Genomic DNA, 25,067 nt, shown 5'->3' on the forward strand with positions numbered 1-25,067 from the left:
CCTGGTAGATCATTCTTGTCTCCCTGTGGGAATTGCAGGTTTTCCTAGTAGATCATTCTTGTCTCTCTGTGGGAATTGTGAGTATTCCATGTAGATCATTCTTGTCTCTCTGTGGGAATTGTGGGTATTCCATGTAGATCATTCTTGTCTCTCTGTTGAAGTTCCAGAGAATAATCAGTTCCTACTAGATCATGCCTGTCTCCCTGTGGCAATCAGTTCCATGCCAGGATCAGTTCCTAATGATCATGCCAGTCTCATTGTGGCAAATCCAGTTGTCCCCAGTAGTTCATACTTGTTTAATAATGAGTGAGTGAATATGGGTTTATGCCACTTCTAGCAATATTCCAGCTATATGACGGCGGTCTGTAAATAATCAAGTCTGGACCAGACAATCCAGTGATTAATATCATGAGCATCGATCCACGCAATTGGAACGATGACATGCATCAACCAAGTCAGCAAGCCTGACCACCTGATCCCATTAGTCGCCTTTTTACGACAAGCATAGTCACCTTTTACGGCAAGCATGGGTTCCTGAAGACCTATTCTACCCCTGAATCTTCACGGGTCTCTTGATTAGGACTTGTCCCCGGCAACCTATGCTGGTCCTAAGTAGCAACTTAATTGACTCAATTACTTTGATCGATGGTCATGATGTCAATCCCTGGATTTTCTTTCCCATATTAATTTTTTTACAGACTGCATGTCATTGTAACATGACACCATGGGACATTGCTCATAATATCAATCACTGGTTGGGCAGGAATGTTGAGTGTGGCGTAAAAAAAAAAGTACAAATGTAAAATAAAAGGTAAGAGCTGTATGGTAATATACATAACCAGTAAGACCACACCTATATTGACTGATATGATCCTCTCAGTACCTGCGGCACATTAATCATTACGTCACAGCCCAGTATCATAGAACGGGCCACTGTATCCTAAACTCCTAACTGAGTCAATAACTACACTGTATCTATCAGCCAGCGCCTGACTACGCCCTGTTCATATTCGGAGAGCCACTCACTTGAAATCAATTTGAAATGTACATGAGTGTAATTGACAAACGTTGTGTGATGGAGGAGTAATGGGCTTTATACAGCAGTATCAGTTGCTGTTACTTCATGTCCTGGTGCTAATTACATGTGTTTTATCTTCCATATACCAGGATCAATTATGGAACAACTGTTATTGACAAGTGTCATGAAAAATGTATGTCTGTCTTGTTAATCAATGAAGTCTTCCTGTGTTTTGTTTGTGAATAATAAAAATAGTTAGTTTTAAGCGTATTTCACTATCTGTGCATCGGTTGAGGGAACAGGTAGCAGGTTGAAATAGCAGTAGTGAAATATAGAACAGAGATATAATTTGAGACTACTGTATGGGGTGTTTTCAAACGTGCATGAGTATTTTAGCTATATAGGTATCTTTCTTAAACTGGACCATGGTATCACTGTGGGCTAGTACTATAGAACTGGCATTAGTTTGGTCTAGTACAAGCACACATGCATGCATGTCACTATATAAGTGCGATAATCTTGAACACAACATTAAAAAGTTCATTTCACCTCACCTCACCTCACCTCACCTCACCTCACCTCACCTCACCTATGGGTATATCAAAATTGACTGCAAAGTTTTTTAAGGCCTTGGAGCCAATGTGAGAGGCGGGGCTCATGTGTGCAGTAGATATGCTTGGCAGGAACCTAGATTTGTTATAAGAGCTGACATAATGGATGGAGTGTTCTCGCTTGGTGACTTGGTTAATTATGTATAGTCCGTGTGAATGTTGCTCATAATATCAACCACTGGTTTGTAAGTTCCAGACTCAATTATGTCAGGACTGCTATTAAATTTGCAGAGTGTGGTGTTAAACAACGAACAAAAAAGCAAAAATTGTACCCACAAAATACCCCTTGCAATGTAACTCTCAATAGTTTTGGATGTCAAATTAAATGCCATCAAAGTTCATATTGACTATGAGTGTGAGATTTAGTTCCTAAAGTTTTACAGAACATCAGAGTGAATGATGTGAATATTAAGGATTTCAATGTTTAATTTAGAAAACGTTGGTTTTAGTTGTAAGTTAATGTCAATGGAAAATCTGTTACTGTGATTCACATTGGGACAGCTATGTGTTTGCTGACTGATCTGGTGGAGGGTGTATCGATGTCGTCAGCCATTGTCCTGAATTACATACCTGCACCACACCTGGAGTAATGGTTGTAATTACTGATTAACTGAGGTTCTCCATCAGCACACCGAGGTAATTAATGGACGGCTGAAACTTTAGTTTTTGTCATTCTCTGACAATCCTGGAACAACAGTGACAACCTTTCCCATGACAGTCTGTAACCCATCTCTAGTGATAAAGGCTCAAGTGTTCAAGTATAACAATAGCAACCCAGGAATTTGTAATCTGTAAGATCTTTAGGAGATTTCAAAATAATTTTGTTAAAAGCCCACAGAAATTCAGTGGAAGATAATGATTTAAGTACCTTATGGATACCAGTGTTTGAAATTCAGTGTGTGTGTGTGTGTGTGGGGGGGGGGGGGGGGGGGGGTTGAAGTTCTTTGGACTTCCTCCTATGGTATTTGAAACTAGGGAACCCCTAAATCTTTACCTTTTAGCATTAGGGTTTTAACAAGGACCCCTTGATGCTTAATGTCAAACTGTGTATATGATTCATGGTAAGAGATTTTGAAGTTTGTGTAGAAGTGGTCTCCACTCCTTGTTTGCCAGGTGTTACAATAACAGTGAAGTGTTGTTGCATGGTTTGCTCCTTAAACACACAGTCAGTTGATAACATTGGAACCAAACAGTGAAATCAGTTAACAATGACCCTTAAGTCTAGGGCCCGGGGATCATATCCTTGGGATCGGGTTCTTAACCTACAAAAAATATGAATATGGATAATTTTGATTGTACATTACCCCACTTTGGGCTGGGTGAGTAACACATTAGGCATTATGACAGTTAAAGTTATTAAACAGGCGATAATAATGAGGAACAGTTTCCGAAAGTATAGTTATAACACTGTTAGAGCACTGTGGTGGGACCTACACAAAGGGCAATTTGATGAAAGACAAACATGATGTATTTTAAATGGTTTGTTTGGCTTATCACGTCACTGATAGGCCTTTTATTAAAGATTTAACATATTGTAAACAATACAATTCTGTAAATACTTAGAGTCTTTATTTTAAACTCACCTGACTGAAAGTTAAGTTGTTTGTTTGTTTGTTGTTTAACGCCGCACTCAGCAATATTCCAGCTATATGACAGTGGTCTGTAAATAATCAAGTCTTGACCAGACAATCCAGTGATTGACATCATGAGCATCTATTCGATCCATGCAATTGGATACAATGACATGTATCAAGCAAGTCAGTGAGCCTGACCATCCTATCCCGCTAGTTGCCTCTTACAACAAACATAGTCGCCTTTTATGGCAAGCATTGGTTGCTGAAGAACCGTTCTACCCCGGATCTTCAAGGCTCTGAAAGTTTAAGTGAGCTGATATTGTGTCCTGTTAGTCAGGTGTCCATTCTCCGTTGTGTCGTAAACGTCGTCTCATCAGTAATCACTGGACCAAATAAGCTGAAACTTCACAAGTTTGTTTCCTGAATCTGTTCAAGGCATTCAAGTACGATCCAATCCACGGCAGCCATTTTAAAAAAGCTATTTATAACCATTACTCAGACATTTACATTTAAAATGGAATGAAATGTGGTAAAAGTGTAGTTAGAAGTGGGTCTCCACATATACGTTCGATTGTTTTGCAATACTCCCACTAAAGGCTGAAACTTCTTACTATTACACAGCCTGTTCATGTGTGTTGTGTGTACAGTAGACTACGGTTAAAACGAACAAGCTTATAACGAACTGACGGATATAATGAACTTACTTTTCGGTCCCGACTATTTGCTGTAGTTATGCCATATATATGCTTTTAACGAACTACGGTTATAACAAACTAAAATTAGTGGTCCCTTTGAGTTCGTTATAACCGTAGTTTACTGTAGTTAGAAGTGGGGCTTAACACATGTGCTCTTGTTTTCAAAACATTTAAATTAGTGACAGTTTGAGTTGTCTTGGATTTCTTTGGAAAACCAAACTGTGTAATTTATCTCTTGAACCTGACATTGGTGTAAAGCGACATTCTCATGCATTCATGCATATCTACTGTCCTATGATTATAAGATGTGCTGGATGTGCGTGCCCCAATGACAAGGACAGCTCCATGTCGCAGAGATCATTACTGTTGACATGGACTAAATAGTGAGAGGTCATCTTTGGCCATAGTTCTTGCTAATGATTTTTTCCTGTTGATTGAAGTGGTATTGCAGATTTCCGTTCTCATGGCTGTGTATTGTTGAAATATTCAATATCAATTGATCTTTATTATCATAATTATAGAGTAGTCTAAGATGCCCTAAAGACCTGAATCGTAGCAGTCTAGGAGTTCTATGAGTACAGGTTTTCTCAAGGAAGCTAGGACATACGATGTGTTTGTTTGGGGGGGGGCGGGGCATTTGGGTAGGTCATGCCTACTTTTCTGAAGACACAATACAGATGTCTTATTGACAATGTTAGATCTCCAGATCACGAAATTAACACATCATGAATAATTGACTGACCATTTTATATTCTGGTGGTGCCTGTCAGACAAACATGTCTTTAATCACTTCTTCTGAAACGAAGGAGTCCAACAATTATTGTTTACAGACAACACATTAAGTTTCAGAACATCCAGCAGGTTTGATGAACAAATTTTTTTTTTAAAAAACCACCATTATCATTTGACATTTACAGCATTGTCAATGAATGGAAATTTATATTTATATATCTCAAAGCTATTTGCCGTGAAAATTGTTTTGCATAAGTTATGTGATTCTTATGTCACATAGTCCTTTCTATGTTCACTTCACATAATCTTATGGATTTAAATTTTGAAATCTTTTTCTCAACATGCCTGATCTTAAGAAAAACATTTTTAATACATTGAGGGATGTCTTCAGTTTCTGTAATGTAGCTTCAAAGGCAGCCATTTTGATTTGCTGAAATGGTTCAGCAACAGTAAAGAATGTTCTTGTTACTTCTGAAAAAACACTGTTTTCTCTTAGCATTTTATATTTGCTGGCTACTTGGTCATTCAGCCTTGTTGCTTAATGGCTCAGTCATATATAGAACATTTTTGTATCTTTGTGCCATGTTTTCAGTGTCTGGTAGCTATATATAGTACATCCTTTGCCAGGATATCATGGGCACATTGATGGCGCTCTCTGACAGTTGAGGGAATCATTAGTGCGTCCCTGGATGGTCAGGGGCAAAACAAAGTTCTTCAGCTGATTCAAATTGTTAAAAAATGTTTGATTTCAGTCAAATTTATTTTATACCTTCTTTGGTGTCCAATTCATCATCATTAAGATATCGTCATGCTTGTCAGTTTCATGGCTACGATTGATGGTCATTTCTGATTTTTTATGTAGATGTAAGATTTATATTCATATCTGATGTTTACATGTAACTAGTCTGGTAAGCTTGATATTTTTTTTATCTCGTTTTATTGATCTATTGAAACAGGTTCTATGAAAAGTGGTGTTAACAGTTTTGAGCTACAGTAGTCAAAATTATAAGTGCATTAGCCAAAGCACCTCCAGCCTTGCAGGCAAAATGATGTTGGTGTGTTTCTGTCAAGTTTAGTTTCTGGAGCAAAACTCCAAGACTGTTCAATTTTTCTTGATCAAACTTCGCACAGATATGAGTCAAGCCGTAAACTTGGGCCTTTTGCTATTAAGGAAATTTTACATTTTATTACATTTTTCTGGTTGCCATGACAACAAATTGGAATAAGGCTCTAGTGAGGGTAGAGTTATTTTCCAGAGCTAACTTCAAAGACTGTTCAATATTTCTTGGTCAAACTTTATACAGATATCAGTCTAGCCATAAATGTGTGATTTGTCTATTTAGGAAGTTTTGAAAGTTTTACTTTTTCTGGTTTCGATGACAACAAATTGTACTTATGCTCAAGTGAGGGTTGGTTGATTTCTGGAGCAGATCTCAAAGACCGTTTAATAGTTTTGATCACACATTGCACCAGAACTGGTGCCTTCTGCTATTTAGGAATTTTTTACTGTTTTATATTTCTGGTTTCCATGACAACATATTGGACTTAAGCCCCAGGTGGCTTTTATGGTCAGAGGGTTGAGTCTTGCACTCAAAAGAACATGACTTTGGCAGGGGATATGAATATTTCATGCCTGCTAATTTATTTTTAATTGTTATTAATTGATTATTAAGTGGTTTTATGTGAGACAATGCCTGTAGTGAGGTCTGGAATTAGTCTTTATTACTGATGATGTTTTATTAAAACAAAACAATATATTACACTTTATCGAATTGATGCCGTTTGGTTCAAAGTGATGATGAGATCATCCACAAGTGATGATGAGGGTTCATGTATTTGGCATATGGTTGGATGTCGATTCATTTATACTACTCAGCAATTGCTTGGGACATTCTGTGTCCATGTGGGCGATCAATCTGACTGGATGTTTGGTTATGTTGTATGAATAGGATGTGATTTGGACTGACCTGACGCACGTTAACTTTCATTTCATAATGAACAAAAGTGAATATTCATGCATGTTGTCTCTCAATTTTCATAAGAATATGAGGGGGCACAGGTGGCCCAGTCGTCTAAGGCGCCGCAATTCGCTGTGCAGAGTTGCGTCCCTTGGGTACGCCAGAAACCTATGATTGTGGGTTTGAATCCCGGTTTGCCCCGATTATGTTTCTAGGTTTGTCAGCACCATACCCGTGCTCTTGGGTTTCACGGAAGTGGTAAACGTCTGAGACCTGCATCACTTCGGGCTTTCCTCCCACATTAAGCTGACACGCCGTGATTTAATTGGAATACTGTTAAAAGCCAACTCACTCACTCATAAGAATATGAGCTAGCATAGCATCCCTGTGAGGAGTGGTAGTATTGTTAAGATTCACACATTGGAGTGAACAGTTTGGAAGCCTGTTTGCAACAAAGAATAACTTCTTCTGCTCAGTGACTCCACAGAAACACCCACTGTTAAACAGTGCAATACCTATTGCGATATTGAAAACATCTCCAAAACTTCACAAACAGTTTATTATTTCTTGAAATGAATTTCAGCATGTGTCTGTTCCATTCCAAAATCACATCCTACTCCTACACCAACATCACCCAACAACCAGTCAGATTAATCACCCATCTGGGCACTCAGGATATCCCTGTCACATGTTGAGTAGCATATATAGGAATTTCAAAAGAGAATATTACGCACACTGGTATTTGTAGAAACACAGTCCATCAATTCTACTGAAGAAATATAAATTATTCAGTTATGCCAAAGGGCATTTTGACAATTTCTAATCAATGTAAGATTTTTCAGAACCTTTTACTGTACGTCTGTCATGCTATATACATGTAAGCTTTCCTCTGATCGCTCAGGCATTTATTTTGAAGGTTGGTTAATGTTATTGTGAACATATTTAGTTTGTTTAGGTTGGATTCAGGTGTTTATTTTGTCATGTTTCTATGGCAACAATTCTATATTTGTTTTGGTTTATAGATTCGACAGATCAGATTGAAAGGCCAAAATCCTAAAATGAAATAAGTATCGTTTCAGTTATGTCATTTGCTCAACTGCTCCATCTTTGATCGATAAGAACCAAAAAGTAAGTATTAAATTTATAAACATTCATGATCAAGTGCATTGTATGTTGTCTCCTGCCTCTGCAAGCCTCTTATGAAGAGACCAGAGTTGCCTAAGAAGTCAGTACATGTGCACACGTCACTGTAGAAGTAATGAACATTCAGGGCCCATTCCACAAAATGATCATAGCACTAAGGTGACCGTAACTTCTATACTTAACATAGACTTGCGGCGATCGGGACCCTGGACTGTGAACAGTAAGAGAATGTATTCCCCACTAAACAGACCAACCCAAACAACCAAATATGATAAGACAAATGTATTAATGTAATTGCTCAGTAACCTGTAAAACTTACACAAAAGGTGGGCTAGGTTATATACCAGTACTTCCTATTATGTCCCTTCTGTGAGTGGTTTACACATTGAGCTTCCGAAATATGGTAGTCATATCACAGCAGGGGAACAGAACCAGGGTCTGGTGCTCAACAGGGCTACACACTAACCCATCTCCGTGTGCACTGCAGTCCATGAGAACATCCTCAGACCAGTTCCTTTTGATGATTTATCCTTGTATCTCACTCGCTCTCCAGACTGCTTTCCCAGGATGTCCTGAGTAGATTCACTTCAGTATAGAAGCACACTGTTCTCCCACGGTGGTTGGACTTAATACTCAGACACCGCACTCACCAAGTGACTAATGGAGAAGACAACAGGATGGTTCTGGTATAGCACGCTAGTTATAATTAGGCCACAATGAGTTTATCAAAAGATTTTTGTCCAAATTGTTAAAAAGTGTAAGCCAGCGGAATTTTTGTTTGAATATTTAATCATGGACAGGTGTGATTCACATGAAGCATTAGTGTTTGGTGGGATGGCAGATATGGTGTATTTCATATGATAAAGAAGGGAAAATACATAGTAATTATTTTTCATCTGTAGGTATAGTAATCAATAAATTGATGTAAGGCGGGATGTTTTGGTGTGTGGCACCTGGGATTATTATCTTTTAATTAATTTATTATATTGCTAAACAACTGTCCAATGTAGTACACTCAGACATTTTCCAGAATGTGTATTTTCAGTTTTATTGTTAAGTGATAGTTAAGTGTAGGATATTAGTTTGCAAGAAGAACGTATTCTGGTTATTGAAGGTCAACCTATTGATTGCTCCATAGTGTCAACGACAGGCGATTCTGGTCCACTATGACTGTATGGTTCCTCGTTACTGATATATAATACTTATCTTCCCTCAGGAAGCTCAGTGTTCAGGTTGTGGTACTTATTTCCGCTATGTTATACCTTGATCATCTTGTCTGTGTAGGGTGATGGTATTCAGAGTCCATTGAATCCCATGTCCAAGTGTCCCCACCAACCCTCAGCCCCTCACCATGTCTGTCACTCTGCCCCACCCACCCTGCCTGTCACCCTGCCCCACCTAGCCTTTCTGTCACCCTCCCCCACCTAGCCTTTCTGTCACCCTGCCCCACCCACCCTGTCTGTCACTCTGCCCCACCCACCCTGCCTGTCACCCTGCCCGTCACTCTGCCCCTTCCACCTTGTCTGTCACCCTGCCCCACCCACCTTGTCTGTCACCCTGCCCCACCCACCCTGCCTGTCACTCTGCCCCATCTATCCTGTCTGTCACCCTGCCCAACCCACCTTGTCTGTTACTCTGCCCCACCCACCCTGCCTGTCACTCTGCCCCACCCACCTTGTCTGTCACCCTGCCCCACCCACCTTGTCTGTCACTCTGCCCCACCCACCTTGTCTGTCACCCTGCCTCAGCCACCCTGTCTGTCACTCTGCCCCACCCACCTTGTCTGTCACCCTGCCCCACCCACCTTGTCTGTCACCCTGCCCCACCCACCCTGCCTGTCACTCTGCACCACCTACCCTATCTGTCATCCTGCCCCACCCACCTTGTCTGTCACCCTGCCCCACCCACCTTGTCTGTCACCCTGTCTGTCACCCTGCCCCACCCACCTTGTCTGTCACGCTGCCCCACCCACCCTGCCTGTCACTCTGCCCCACCCACCCTGTCTGTCACCCTGCCCAACCCACCTTGTTTGTCACTCTGCCCCACCCACCTTGTCTGTCACTCTGCCCCAACTACCCTGTCACCCTGCCCCACCCACCTTGTCTGTCACCCTGCCCCACCCACCTTGTCTGTCACCCTGCCCCACCCAACTTGTCTGTCACTCTGCCCCACCTACCCTGTCTGTCACCCTGCCCCACCCACCCTGTCTGTCACCCTGCCCCACCCACCCTGTCTGACACTCTGCCCCACCTACCCTGTCTGTCACCCTGCCCCACCTACCCTGTCTGTCACCCTGCCCCACCCACCTTGTCTGTCACTCTGCCCCACCCACCCTGCCTGTCACCCTGCCCCACCCATCCTGCCTGTCACTCTGCCCCACCTACCCTGCCTGTCACCCTGCCCCACCCACCCTGTCTGTCACTCTGCCCCACCCACCTTGTCTATCACCCTGTCCCACCCACCCAATCTTGTCACCCCACCCCGCTCACCCTGTCTGTCAAACTTCCCTGCCCACACTGTTTCCCTACCCTATCTGACATCCTTCCCTCATCCACCCTGTCTCTCACTCACCCTACCACTTAACAGTACTGTTTGCTGAGGTCTCCAATCAGAGATCTAGATCTCCCAAAGATGACTATCTCACTGGCAGGCAAAACAGAGTTGTAGATATCTCATTTCACTTGACAGTTGAAGAATGTGAGAGTAAATCTTTGTGCCAGAGCTCTGCTCCTCTCAGAATGTATACACAAAGACCTACTGGAATTTAAACAGACTGCACACTGCTCATGTTTGCACGAACTGTACTTCTCTAGGGTGTAACGTAACACAAGGATGTTCTTGCAAATACATTGATCTGATTACAGAGGATTCACCCAAAGGTGGTTTGTGGTAATGACTAAGATAGCCAGGTAAGCAGTAAGGACAAATACCCAACCTTTTCGCACCTGTACAATCAAACAGTATGGACAGGCCACTTGACCACATACATCCTCACACACATCTGATAACCCATGAACATTTGTCCATAAGTCATCTGCCATCCAACTGAAGACCATTATGGAGGTAGATCTCCATAATCTGTTCCTGTGATTATCACAGGAGCTATATTCAGGGTCCCATCAGACTGGACATCAGAACAGCACAGGAAGGCATACATTGCTCTGTGTTACAGGTGCTCCTGAGGATCCCAGGGGCAGGATCTCATCCCATAAATCCCCCATCAGAGGCAGGGGAGGTCGAGGTGACGACAGCAATGTTATTCAGCAGAGGTACTATCTGATACCTCCCTTCTGATCTCACACAGCTTGTTAATTAGAAGTTGGAGCCTTGTGGGAGGGGGGCCTACTTGTTGGATTGCTTTGAAGAAAGGGAAAATGGGTAAATGTATGATGGAAGGGTTTGAAATTCCTTGTATTCAATTAGTAATGTTTATGGTAAGATCCATTCTACCTATAAATCACATTTGGTTTACCTGTGAAGATCTGGGTTGGAATTTTCAGCAACCCATGCTGTCGTAAGAGACGAGTAATGGGATCAGGTGGTCAGACTTGCTGACTTTGTTGATGCATGTCATCATCGTATCTCAATTGCGTAGATTGATGCGCATGACGTCAATCACTGGATTGTCTTGGCCAGACGTGATTATTTACAGACCACCATCTTACAGCTGGAATACTGCTGAGTAGCAGCTACGTTAAACAACAAATGAACAACATCTTGTTTAATGACCAGAGCTCAAGATAAGCTGCGTATTTGCGTTAAATGCGCCTTAATGGACTGAAATGTGCTGACAATTCAAATCCAAGCATATCAAATACTCAACAAAAACTATAAATAGGCTATTGAAATAAAATTAATGCATATATGACAACTATTTGATAAAACGTTTGCATATATTACAACTGCATGTTGGATGAAATGATTGTGTATCACCAAGTTCACTTACCGACAGTTACATTCGGAACAGCTTCTGCCACAAACATACTGACAGACTCAACTGAAAAGCACATTGTGCCTAGTCAATGTACATGTTGTATCTTAACTAGTCAATGCCAGGTTTTGTGAATAAAAAATGGCTTCCCGGCGAGGGAGCCGCAAGTAGATGCTGACGGATATGCTACTGTTCACATAGTTTTAAATGATTTACATGGATTGTTACAAAGCAGGTTTTAAGTTAAACACCCAATTTCAAGAAACAGTAGGTTAAAAAAAAAATTAAATACCCTCTAAAACTTCTGGATACCCAATCAAATTTAAACCCCCGGGTAAAATACACAAATAACCAAAAGCTTGTCTAAAGCTCTAACAACAATGCTTTGTGCTGATTTTTGTTATGTGAAGCCACTGATCAATTTGCATTTGCACCTGTAAACTGGATATACATGGAAAATGATGAACATTTGAACATGCCTAATCAATAATGTGAAAGAATCTATGTTTTTTCTGGTACACATAAATCTCAATGGACACTCCCTAACACAGGAGTCGACTGTCACAAGCTGGAAAAGAAAGCACTTTCCTATGCTTGGATGATAGTGTGGTTGTAGATTTGATTGATTTGATTGACAGCAGTTACACCAAACTTTCATATTTTATGAAAAAGAAAAATATAGCAGTACAGCTACAAAAATAATTAATTTTCAATCTTTTATATATAAAAATTGATCATTTAGATAGTGCACTCAAAACCTGTCGTCAGGTAAACATGGCCTTCCATTATAGATATAAATTCATACACATGTCACTGTGAACCACAGAGATAGAGAAAGTCACAGTGTTTAGTACGTCACTCAGTGATATTGAACACTTTGTACAAAAGGTAAAAACAATGTGAAAATGTATCATCATTGTTAAGTCAGCAAGTTATATTAAAACATGAAAGGATCAAACATTTTGTGGGAAAGATAACAAAAATGTGAAAATGCATTTGAGAAATTTTCTGGAGAGAGAAGCAGTCAACAGAAAAGTGGAGAAATGAAGAAACAGTTCAATGTCAGAATAAAGCAAAAGAGGAAACAATTCAGTATCAGAATAAGACAACAGAGGAAACATTTCAATGGCAGAATAAGGATACAGGAGAAACAATTCAATGGCAGAATAAGGCTACAGGAGAAACAATTCAATGGCAGAATAAGGCTACAGGAGAAACAATTTAATGGCAGAATAAGGAAACTAAAGAAAAAGATTCAGAAGGTGTTTCAGCAGTGTAAAACCAGTATGTAAAACAAAATTGTATTTGGGTTAATATTTATGTTATATATTATCTTAGATTGTTTGCTTATTTCTCTTTGACTACTGTTATAAATGGTTACTGCAGATGAAAGGACCAGAAGCTCTATAGTGTAGCACCAGTGTGTGGTAGAAGTATTAAGATAACTGCGATGAATCTTAGCATCACACAAACTTGAGTGGAACATTCACTGTATTTCTTTCAGCAACTGAAGAAAGTGATTTACTGTGAAAATAACCCAGTCAGCGATATGCTTGTATATTTTGTTAATTCATGGATGCTGCATGCCCCTTTATCCTTGGCCATTACACAGATGTCACTGTACACCCGATGGAATTTGGTGGAAGGTTTGAGGATGAAAGTCTGATTGTTTTCCTTTTGTTTGTGTTTTTTGTTTCATTAAAAAATATTGGCAATAATTAGATATTTGTGTGATTGATGCTCACATTAGCAGGCAAAAAGTACTTATTGCAGAGTAAGTGGTGTACATTTCATGGTGTGTCATGTCAGTTTCACAGAGGATGAAATAGGTTACTGGAATTGACATTGTCAAGTTTTGAAATGCATCTGAGATCAAATGCACCTTCTTGGAAACAAACAGTGATAATTGTGTTTGGGGATATTGTGTCCAAATTTCAAAGCCATCCTGTTTATGCCCTTTACGATCAGCCTCTGATTAGATGAACATTTACTGTGGTTACGCCACAGTCTTACTGGAGAATGATGAACATGCGTATCATCTATGACTTGTGTTCCAGTGTGATGCCTATTACACATGGCCTGTACCGCCTGACCCGAACATCTGTTGTATATCTCGAAATGAGATACTTGGCCAAGGCTGTGGTTTCTTTTTGTAGAATTGTGAAATATGTGATGGTGACATTTCTAACCAGATGTTGCAAACCTGTTTATAAAATTTGCGTTAAGCATATAAAAAATGTATTTGTAAGGCTAAAGTTATTTAAGTTTAAATAAAGTGGAGGCAAAATGTTTTTGCAGGCTCTTTCATGTCTTTGTTTTTCTTTCCCATTTCGAAAATTTGGTAAAATTTGAATAATTGCCCATATTCATCTTCGTACTTAAAATGAACGGGTTTTTTCGCAATTTCAAGCAGATTATTCCTTGTTGTATTTCAGTATTCAATAATAGCATGAATTTGATATTTTTCAGCACTAATTATTTGAAGTTGAAATGGGTGTCATTCATTCATATAAATAATTAAGATAATAATGGCCATCAATCAATCTTGGTTTTATCAGTGATAAGCTTCAGTCCTTGTCTGATCGAAGCCGATCGACTTTGGAACAACATAATAAACTTACAAAAATTGTTGTCAACGTACAATTACAGATGTTTTTGTCATGGGAAATGAAGCAGGAGAGTTTGTTTACAAGTTAACTACCTTCATTATTTGGGGACTAGGCTTGCAGGACAACAAAGAGCTAAACCAAGTGTAGACTGATTTTATAACAATAAAAAATCTTTTGTTCAGTCCATTGATCAAGATGTTGAAATAAGGGAGTGGGCTTTAATGACAGATATCAGGTTTTTGCACTTTTTGCACTCATGATAGTTACTGCTTGCATTGTTCTTGTTTTGTGTTGGCTCAAGGATATGATGAGGGGCCATAACCATTTTAGTCAAGTCTGCAATATTGAGAAAGGAATGAATTTTATGGAAAACTAATTCAGTTTTTGCAATTTTTTAACAACAAAACCAGTAAGATTTTGATGTCTGAATTAAGGTAATAATAATAATAATGCAATCAATCAAATCATTGAGCCTACAGGCCCCCCGAGCTATTAAGTCGCCTCTTACGACTAGCATATATTACTGGGGACTAATTGTGATGTAGGTCAACATAAGGATTAGAAAGGAGTGAGTGAGTGAGTATGGTTTTTCGCTACTTTTAGCAGTTTTTCCAGCAATATGACAGCGGGGAACACCAGAAATGGGTTTCACAAATTTTAGCCATGTGGGAAATCGATCCCGATTCTTTGTTGTGATGATAGAACGCTTTAACCACCAGGCTACCCCACTGCCCCTGTTTTAGAAAGGAGATATTGATACTATATTCATGTATGGAGAATTAATATGTATATATGTATATTGTTCTTCAATGGGATCATTTGCAATGAAAATGGTACATTTCATTTGATGAAATTGATTAATTATTGATATACACTTACAGATTTCCTGCTGTCAGAAGCCACTCAAGTGAACACAAATGTCAGTTGCATTTGTCATTACTTCTATGAAAGTCATTGTACATTTACAACCAAGATTGATAGTTCAGGTTGAAGTATAAAACTGGATGAGGAACGATGTTCCAGGTGAGGTGTAAGAGCAAGGCAGCTGTTCCGCATATTTACTGAAATTAGCGTCCCAGGTGTCGTCGATTTCTACCTGACTGTCAGAGGGAGGAGGTGTAATGGCTGCTCTGAATACTAAGTGAAAGTGGTATATGCCAGTGGATTTGTGTTAAGTTTGTAAATAAGTAAGTAAATATGTTGCACTGCCTCGGAAGCATGTGAAGGTTTTTAATATCTAGCCACTGCATTTCATGGAATCTCAAGCTATTCACAGGGTTCTTGATCGGTCATACTCACCATGCTGAAATGCACAAAAGCAGGAAGTGCTAATTTCATCGTAAATGCACATCTATCAAATGTCATGAAATTTTTAGAACATATTTTTCATTGATGTGTAAAAAATTCTTCTTTAATTACAAATTAGTAAAATAATTAATTCTGAAATAACCATCTTTTTTCTTAATGATCAGATTGAGCCAATTATATATTGATGCCAGTGATCACATGAGGTCATCCATTTCATATCGTGAGAGCTCGAGGAAGAATCGCGGGATATAATGAAGCCATGTTTTGAGAAATATCTTTTGAGTGTGTTTGCCAGGAACTTAGTTTATGCGATTTGTTTTTTAATAGCCAACTTTTTACATATGGACGTTATTGAAATTTTGTTGTGACATGAAACATTGTCTACCACATATGAGTAGTCTCTATTCATTGTCAGTATACAATCGCTGTTGATCGAAACTTGAAATTAGATTTAAGTGGCTAGTCCTCTTGAAATGATAGTATTCAAACAGTACAGATAGAAACATGCTGGCCGTTTTTATCCCACCATACACACTGAAGCAGATAACAAGATGAGCAGGTCTCCCTACTGGAGCTGTGAACAATACAACTGGCCTTTTTGCCTGCATACCACAGTTGTCATTCTCGGACACTCTCAATACATATCAGGTGACGGGCTGTGATGTTCAGTTTCTGCCACGAGTCAATTTAACGTTTGAGGAGGATCTCAATAACCACGCTGTGAGCCGTGCTGTCTGTCTGGGCATGAAGTGCACTGTAGGTTGGTAATGAATGTAGGTTCGTGAGACTTACGTATGGAACATGCCCCTGTTGAACAGTTTCCTCCAGCACTTGTTGTGATAAATGGCTGTCTTTTGTTTTGTTCAAGTACAACCACACTTCATATTTATCTAATTTTGACTCTTCTTTGGCAGTGAGGCTAGGGACTTGGTTTTTGACATGTCTGTTGTTAACTGGAAATATTGGCAGTAGCTATATTTCCTGTGGTAAGCAGGTCTCTTGTTAAACAGGGCTGTCAAATGTTCCTGTTTGATGATTGTACATATATACATGGGGATAGCAGTGAGAACTGATTACAATTGCTGTAAAAACGAATTTATCTGAAAAGGGAAGAGAAAAATTATACAAACTTGGCTGAACCACTTAAAATATTTTAATTATGTTTTACTAAAAACACATAATCACACATCTTCTTGTAAAAATTATCGTAATGGTGTAACGACATTGAATCTTCAATGTTATCAAACTTATGTCCCTGTTCTCCGAACTATGTCATAAGCCACAGATTCTTTTGAATTGAGGATTGAAAAGGCATCAGTTGCAGATTTCATTAACAATTCCTAAATTGGAAAGTAAAACCAGTGAAGTGAACTAATCAAACATCGCTCCTCAAAGGAACACAACTTTATGTGTATTGATTGTCTCATTTTGTATATGGGGGAAATTGTGTCAGTATGTTCCATGTAGTACAACTTGGACCAGTTGTCTGTCCTTGAGTTGGGAAGTCCAGGGCTAAATGCTTTTCGTAGAGTCGACTATAATGATGATCAGATGTTCGTAATGTGGACTCGGCTGATTGTGTGGCATGTTACCCCAGCTGCATGGGGTGTTGCTCATGTGGTCAACCACTGGTTTATCTTGCCCAGACTTGATTATTAACCAGCTGGAAGGATATAGTGGGACTTTTGCTGACTGTGGCTTGAAACTAATCACTTGCTCATTTTGTGTTTTTTAAACAGATCCTGAACAGTTGCACTGATCCACAAAGATGCATTCAAACATTTAGCACACCTTCCTTGAACTATATCTATTTTCAGTTCCAAGAGACCCTCAGTATTATATGTTTCAAGGCTTTAAGATGAGGTTCCAGCCTGGCGACATGTCAGCGTTAGAAATTGACACTATTACAATGAAGACAGTTTCTATCACTGCATGTAACACACTTCACTTGATACCCAAAATGTGTTCTGATGTCATATCGTTGCACATGCTCAAAAACCTTAAGCTTACTAAAGATGACACTTGTCCTATGGTTCTTGCCAAACTGTCCAATAGTTAAGGTATGATAAGGACTAGTAGAAAATTGCCCTTTTATGGGTTTTGCTACCATATTCGTATATGTTATCATGATAAGGACTAGTGTATGAAAACAGTTTCTATCGCTGCATGTGACACACTTCACTTGATACCTAAGATATGTTCTGATGTCATAACGTTGAACATGCTCAAAAACCTTAAGCTTACTATAGATGGGGATTTCAATGTCAGATTGAAGAAAATCAACTCATGATGCCCAGAAATGTGTGTTATCTGTAACATCAATAATTTTGAATGATTTATTGATTCATGCAGACAAACTGCAACTTGCAATATAAATTACTTGCATCTGTTCTCAGTCTGTATGTGTATTTGACACACTAATTTGTGTCTGGTAAAATTCCTAATATATATGTAGAAGTTTGTCATGATAAATAGGCTGTAGTTTCCTTGTATGTGGAAATATTAAGAACAAATTGGTAACAAATTGGTGCAAGTTTTAAAAAAAGTGTCAATGTCAGTGAGTCAGAGGCCCAATATAGGGAGATAAATGTCACTAGCCTGGACAGAATACAGAAAAAAACTGCAAATTGTTTGCTCTGTTACAAGAACCACACCAGTTGTGAGCCTGATCTTAAATGTCACAGTCAACAATGATGTATGAAATAGAAGTCTGTAACGACATCCTGTTTGATGTCGTGTATATCCATTTACAATTGATGTAATAAAGCCAGTAGAGAATAGACCAGTGCTAAAATAGTCCATCCATCCCTATTTGCCTCCTACGCCACTCCCAACCACCTCCTTGGGCCACTTGCTGTAGAGTCCACTTCTGGGTTGTCTGTCAGCAAGGGGGGGGGGGGGGGGTATAAGTGTAGAGACACTGACCCATATAGCTTTACACTAACCCCACAAGCTTACTGAATGACGCCTCACGCCATTCACATGTATATCGTACCCCGAAAGTGAAGTAATCCACTGGTAACAAAAGCGTGCTGGTAAGTAGGCTGGTTATAGGGACTCAGAGGACAGCTATTGAAACTGTACCCGCTTCTGTTTGCATAGGGCTACCTTGGGGCTGACAAACACTGTCAATTTACCTGGAGGAGCAGTGTGTTGAGAGCAGATTGTAATTGACTAGCCTCCAGGCAAAACTGACATGATATCGACCTTGTTTGGAATAGCATGTTCCGGATATTCTAGCCTCTTCTCTTCTTTTCCATCGAGGTATGTGTAGTGTTTGATGACAAAGTTGATTAGCGACTAAGGCTTTTCAGTGTTGAGAGCTATGCATGTCTTGTTACGCAGCAGGTACAAGCGTGGCGGCCTCCGTAAGGAAGTGTGTTTGAGATTGAGTACGCCCCATTGAAACTGACATCTCTTCACACTTAAAGGTGCACAGATGATATATGTGATAAATTTTGTCTGTTTTCAAAAGAATCTTTGAATGTGGTTATATTTGTATCATTTGGTAGTTGTTAACCTTTTAGCTTCCGGATTACATTGCCAGTATCATATTCTGTTGATATGAATTTGCTGCCTTATGTCCATTTCACAAAATCTTATCCAATAATGTAAGCCATTTAAAATCCTGAACAGAGTACTGATAATAAATGTTTCTTTAATTTCACCTTTCAAATGAAACATTGGTTCTGTTTCATGTATTTTACTTTTTTTTTACATATGATGTTAGCAGCAGAGATTGCCATGATGTTGATATTGTACACTGCCCAGGGAGCTGGGAATGAAAATAATGGCGTGCACACTGATTCATTGACCAGGATAAAAACAGTACAGTGCTTCGAGCAGACATTGTGTATGGAGACATATGCCTTTTATGAGTGGACTATTGTGGATGTTTTGTTGTATTTACCCGAAGATATCTGAGATGTGAGAACAGCAATACAAATCTTTTGTACAAATTATTTTAATTTTATCAATACAATAATTTTATTTAATCCATCTAATAAAAACAACCCAAAATTACATTTGTAATAAATGTTATTCATGTAAACAAAGTTTTGATGAACGGCATCTAGTTTAAAATAGGCCCACAGCACTCCATTGTTATTGTGACAAAATTTGATCAGATTGTGAGACTTGGTTATATGGTTGAATTTGTGTCATTGATAATATCAATCACTGGTTTGTCTGGTCCAGACTTGGCTATTTACAGGCTCCAGTTATATAGTGTACCCGTGGTGATCAGGCTCACTGACTTGGTTGATGCATGTCATCGTATACCTAATGGGTACGAACACAGACACATGCTCTTTACTAATCAGTCATTATGAACACAGACACATGCTCTTTACTAATCAGTCATTATGAACAAAGACACATGCTCTTTACTAATCAGTCATTATGAACACAGACACATGCTATTTACTAATCAGTCAATATGAACACAGACACATGCTCTTTACAAATCAGTCATTATGAACACAGACACATGCTGTTTACTAATCAGTCAATATGAACACAGACACATGCTCTTTACAAATCAGTCATTATGAACACAGACACATGCTCTTTACTAATCAGTCATTATGAACACAGACACATGTTCTTTACTAATCAGTCATTATGAACACAGACACATGCTCTTTACTAATCAGTCAAAATGAACACAGACACATGCTCTTTACTAATCAGTCAATATGAACACAGACACATGCTCTTTACTAATCAGTCATTATGAACACAGACACATGCTCTTTACTAATCAGTCAATATGAACACAGACACATGCTCTTTACTAATCAGTCAATATGAACACAGACACATGCTCTTTACTAATCAGCCATTATGAACACAGACACATGCTCTTTACTAATCAGTCAATATGAACACAGACACATGCTCTATACAAATCAGTCATTATGAACACAGACACATGCTCTTTACTAATCAGTCATTATGAACACAGACACATGCTCTTTACAAATCAGTCATTATGAACACCGACACATGCACTTTACAAATCAGTCATTATGAACACAGACACATGCTCTTGACTAATCAGTCATTATGAACAGATTCCCTGTACAGTCCATCACTACGAGCAGTGTCACTTCTTCAGCGTGGTTTCAGCCATCAACCACTGTTCAGGGCCTCTTAAGGTGATGTTCACTTATCTTCTAAGACCTGTCAATGTTGTGCTACATTCCACGACAACCTTTGGTAATTGCTCTCACCCGACCTTTCACCTTTGTGCACCTAGGTAAACTTGACCTACCAAGCAATGTTTACAACATACCCGGAATTGTGAAATTTGCTGAGTGTTAATGTACGATTGTGGTATTTGTTGAAGGGGCTTTGGCAAAAAGTGTGAATTTCAGTGGGTGTTGAACACCTTTGACATTTCCGACCTGGCAACGCCATGATACTTGTGTTTGAACTGGTGATTGGTACATTGTATTGTGGGAAATCTGGTTTGATTGCCATGTGTGGTATGGCAGTGTAAGGAGCTCTGTCAGGCCATAATGGCTTAAATGGAAGATAAAGCTGTTGTGTTTACCTGCTTCAGAGTAGGTGAGTTTGAACATAGGAACAACTTGAACTTATGAAAGCATTTAGTGATTGTATTTATATAGTGGTGCTTCAGGTAGGGGAGTTTTACTTTGGGACAACTTGAACTTATGAAAGCATTTCATGATCGCAGGTATGTAGTGGAGTACGAATTAAGGCTGCAACAGGGTTTTGCCAAAAGCGAACCAGTTAACGTTGGGGAACTGATTAACCGTTTCCTCATATCATTGGCTTTGAAAACAGCAAGGTGCTGGCTGGTGCTGATTTGAATGAATGGTTGCTGAGACTGATAAACTGGGTAAAGAATTTTTATATTTTACCATTTATTTAGATATTCTTTAAGCAATCTAATCAACTTGCATGGCCCCTTTGATGTTTGCAAATATACTAATAAAAGTATACAGCCCAGCTTAAAAACTGTATGATATTTTAACAAGCACTGAACTCAGGCTTCTAGCATACTGTCACGTACTTCCCGCTAGGGCCCATTAGCTGCCCAGTGTGGTGAGTGTGATGAGTGACAGCTGGGTTAGCTCTTTCACAACAGTGGAAATAAGCTTTGAGGCAATATCTATGTGCATTTCTGAACAGTGATTGGTTACACATGATCCATGAAGATAGATTTTGATATGGCAAAGGATGCATGTTAAATAATTTCATCAACATAAACAGATAAAAAGGACGGTGGAGGCTCATCTACTCTGTCTTGGAGACCCTTGAGAATAAATTAAAAAAGGAGTTGAACTTAAGTTGACAATGATTTGGCAAGTGTGCCTCACTACTCTGATATTAAGGATTGTTCTGGGCTCCATTTGGAGTCTATTTGGTGTTTTGTGGAAATATATTTTTAAATCAGACCACTTTATTTCTTGGACTAAATGTCAGTCCAAGGCTCATCGGATGCATTATTTTGTAATATCCCCTGATGGATATAGTTTGATTGAAACAAGTATCCCTGCGGTGAAAGCTTGTTCGGATTTCTGATTGTGTGGATGATAAGATGACTAAAATTGATTTAGATCCCATTTCTGTATGTCATAGATTGATACTTACATCTATCTGTTGTGTCAATAGACCTGTAAGGATTATATTGAAAATAAACATTTGAATGTCATAAAATGTAACTCCATTTTTCTATTGCGTGGTTTCATATACAATCAACTATGCAAACTGAATACAAGCCAACCATTAAACTACTGTATATGTATATGTACCATTATGTACTCCTTAGTATACTATGCAAACTGAATACAAGCCAACCATTAAACTACTGTATATGTATATGTACCATTATGTACTCCTTAGTATACTATGCAAACTGAATACAAGCCAACCATTAAACTACTGTATATGTCTATGTCTATGTACCATTATGTACTCCTTAGTATACAGCAACTGTGGGAAATAGTTTGGCAGCAATGAAGTTCGGTTTATATGCTCAAAACAGAAATAACACATAATTCTGTGCCATAATCCTGTATATTGGCTGTTATCACACTGAGAGTCAGAAGTCCTCTTCACTGTCAACTATACATAACCAGTTCTTTCCCTGATAAGACATTTTTCAGGAAACTTAATGGCATATTATACAACAATCACTACACCCTTTTCATCCATGCTTCACGGTATGATTACCCAACACCTGGGAATTTGTCATTATTCACTTGACGCTCGGTCAATGACTTTTTTACCGGTGTAATTTTCGACATTGTAGCACCACTCTGTCCTTCAAATTACCAAAGACCAACATCATTCATAACACATTCTGAAGAGGTATGTCTTCAGGTTTGACTTAAATTGAGACACAGTTGGTTCCCATGGCTTGTGTGTGGGGAATTTATTCAATCTTATATTGGATTTTACATACATGTCTGATGAGGTGTGATGTAATATGCATGTGGCATCACAGCTAGAGATGAATGATCAGTTAAGTTGCAAAGGACAGTGATCTAAGGATTAACTGATAATACATTCATTGATTATTCACTGTTATCTTACACAGTGGATTATCAAATGTAAGTGTTCATATACACAGAATACATTCATTCCAGGCAGGAAGTGACCATGCATGTTGTGAAAACATAGATTGATTGGAATTGCAATGTTTTTTTATAAAAAATGCGGACATTATGAAAATAGTTTTCACAAGTGCTACTTGACCAATCAGACTTGACACTTGTCATGTGGTATCCATGCACTGTCCATTCACTACTGATATCCTATATTTGCACTACCACTTCCCATATACTACCCAGGCAGGACCCAGGCACTAGCCAGGCACTAGCCAGGCACTACACATACACTACCCATGCATTACCCCAGTGTTCCCAGTAATTACCAGTTTTTTTACCGGTAAAATTAGGCTTAGACCGGTAATTTATGTGTCTGCCAGTCCCTGTGGACTGGTAAATAAAGTACCTATAAAGGACTGATTATTTTTAGAGTTGCCAGTCCACCAGGACTACACATTCACTACCCATGCACTACACATACACAAGTATGCTTGTTGTCATCAAAACCAGCTGGTTACGGATGTTGTTTGTCAATACTCTGGTTAGTGCTTGAAATAATATAAATGTTAAGTTAGACCTGTCAGTTTTTGTGGATATCTTTGTAAAGATAGTGTTGGTAGGTTTTGTATTGTCTATGTTTTGTTTGACATTTTTGTCACATGTCTGTGTTTGTTGTTTTACACAGGACTCCAATATTCCAGCTATGGTAGCAGTAAATAATTGAGTCTGGACCAGGCAATCTGGTAATTGATTGAGAGTAACGTACCCATAATATTGCTGACAACAGTATTATACTCTCTCTCACTCACTCACTCACTCACTCACTCACTCACTCACTCACTCACTCACTTCACTAAGCCTTCATCAAACACTCCTGAACCTTGTACGTTACATTCCATCTTTGATGGTTCCTGATTGTCAGACATGTATTTCATGTAATAAAACCTTAAACTTTTATCGCAAAGATAATCAGCTGGGCTGGTTCCTCATTAGCTGTGATATCAAGTGCACTTGTACATAATTAACTTGATTATTTTGGAATGAGGAATGATTTATTAAATATTGATGATGGTTGCCGCAGCTGAGTGTGATAGTGTGACACATGTAAGCTGTTGGTGTATCTGCCTCCGCGGCAACACACAGCTACATGTGATAACAAACTTTCAAACCTATTCAGCATCCTTGACCAAAGTCCTTGCAGCGAACACAAGCCTGCACATACTAGTTGGCATATATTTCCTTATTTGTGTTTTATTACTTTAAATGTCACAGTTAGAGTTGAACTGTTTTTGTTCATTATTCTTCAGAAGAGAGAAGACATTTGAAAATGCTGTTCCTCAATGTCATGGAATCGACTTTTCTATGCTGATAGGAAGTGTGTTGTGGTTGTATAGTCAAAGTATAATACAAAGTTTTGTTTCTTGTGCAATACCCATGCACTACCCAAGCACTACACTTACACTACACATGCACTACACATACACAACCCAAGCACTACCCATGCACTACATATACACTACCCATGCACTACCCAAGCACTACACATGCACAACCCATGCACTACACATACACTACATATACACAACCCATGCACTACCCATGCACTACCCAATGCACTACCCATGCACTACACATACACTACCCATGCACTACCCAAGCACTACACATACACTACACATGCACAACCCATGCACTACACATACACTACATATACACAACCCATGCACTACCCATGCACTACACATACACTACCCATGCACTACATATACACTACCCATGCACTACCCCTACACAACCCATGCACTACATATACACAACCCATGCACTACCCATGCACTACCCATACACAACCCAAGCACTACCCATGCACTACATATACACTACCCATGCACTACACATACACTACCC

The 25,067-nt window shown here is 39.1% G+C and overlaps 1 protein-coding gene across 14 annotated transcripts in view; it reads left to right on the top strand.

The window, feature by feature from the left end:
- The window catches only part of LOC124110710 (zinc finger CCCH domain-containing protein 10-like), a 332,500-nt gene that overhangs the window by 218,880 nt on the left and 88,553 nt on the right, over nt 1-25,067 (top strand). The window contains exon 1 of one of the 14 annotated variants that reach the window (XM_046470058.2): nt 18,513-18,614. The exons of 11 other annotated variants lie outside the window; for them this stretch is intronic. The gene's annotated coding sequence lies outside the window, so the exon portion shown is untranslated. Of the gene's footprint in view, nt 1-18,512; nt 18,615-18,676; nt 18,844-21,129; nt 21,151-25,067 lie in introns of those variants that run through there. 2 more of the 14 variants (XM_046470057.2, XM_046470059.2) reach the window with 2 other exon arrangements.

This window comes from Haliotis rufescens, unplaced genomic scaffold, assembly GCF_023055435.1.
Source record: "Haliotis rufescens isolate VD_foot unplaced genomic scaffold, xgHalRufe1.0.p SCAF_10, whole genome shotgun sequence".
NCBI classification, from domain to species: domain Eukaryota; kingdom Metazoa; phylum Mollusca; class Gastropoda; order Lepetellida; family Haliotidae; genus Haliotis; species Haliotis rufescens.